Consider the following 1,467-nt stretch of genomic DNA (forward strand, 5'->3'; position numbering starts at 1 on the left):
CCCCAGTCCCTGCCCTATCGCTTCTGCCCCACATCACCATGGCAGTTTCTCTTGGCCCTGTGTCTGATCTGGGGGCCGACATGACCCTCCTGGAAATCAACCAGGAGCTTCCATCCCAGCTGTATCAAAGCAAACAGGACTTTCGAGACCTCAAAGAGAAGTTCCTTGTCTCTGAGTCCACTGCCTACATCCTGGCCAACCAGCTTCAGAAATATAGTAAGTCCTACAGGGTCATGGTCACCAGAATGATGAGTGACCACTGTGTTCCCCCTAAGAAACTAAAAACTCTGCAGACCTTTTCTTCTGTTCCCTGAGGCAAAATAAACTTCATTCTGACCACAATCCAGGAAAGGTACAAGTGGGTATTTTACCCTCAGTTTGCTGAGCATGGACAAACCGAGGCCCAAAGAGTTGAGGGACTTTTCCAGAGTGGCAGTGAGGTGTAGGGTGGGATTAGGTAAAATCCCAGTGACTGATTGTCGGTGTCGGGATCCAATGTACACACCAGGATAGATGTGGAGAGGGCTGATGGCCACTCTGAGTTTATTGTAACCAGCGTTTCACTGCATCCAACTCCAGGGCTCTGCATCCTCTAGTCACAACATACTGCAAATAACATTTGTTACTACGCATCCACTACATGCACACTGCATCCATGTTCTCGGACAATGCTGTCGGCAGTGCAACCACTGCAGGGACACTGCATAAAGATGAAGTCGCACTGCAGGCACACTGCATTCAGCACAGTCTCACTGCATCCACCTCCGTGGCCACTGCATCTTTCATCACAACATACGTCTCCACCTTGTGGGACACTGCATCCACTGCATGAGCACTGCTTCCACAATCAGGTAAACTGCAGGGGGCACTGCAACCACTGCAGGATCACTGCATCCAACTTCATGGGCACTGCATCCTCCATCACAACATACTGCATGCACATTGTGGGACACATCATCCACCGCAGGGGACTGCATCCACATTCAGGGACATGGCTGTTTTCTCTTCAACCAAGGCAGCAACACTGCATCCAGCTGAAGTGGCACTGCAAGCACACTGTAATCACTTCAGGCTCACTGCATCCACCTTCGTGGGCACTGCATCCTCCGTCACAGCATACCACATCCACCTTGTGGGACACTACATGCACTGCATGGGCATTGCATCCACATTCAGGGAAACTGTAGGGGGCACAGCAATCGCTGCAGGTTGACCGCATCCACCTTCATGGGCACTGCATCTTCCGGCCAAACATACTGCATCTGCCTTGTGAGACACTGCATCCACTGCATGACCCCTGCATCCACATTCCAGCTCAATATCGGGAGCCCTGCAACCACTGCAGGGACACCGCATCCACCTTCATGCACACTGCATCCTCCATCACAACATACTGCATCCACCCTGTGGGACACTGCATCCACTGCCTGGGCACTCCGAGGGCAGGCGGAGACGCGGAGGCACCGT

This window comes from Equus quagga, chromosome 13 (genome assembly GCF_021613505.1).
Source record: "Equus quagga isolate Etosha38 chromosome 13, UCLA_HA_Equagga_1.0, whole genome shotgun sequence".
Classification (NCBI taxonomy): Eukaryota; Metazoa; Chordata; class Mammalia; order Perissodactyla; family Equidae; genus Equus; species Equus quagga.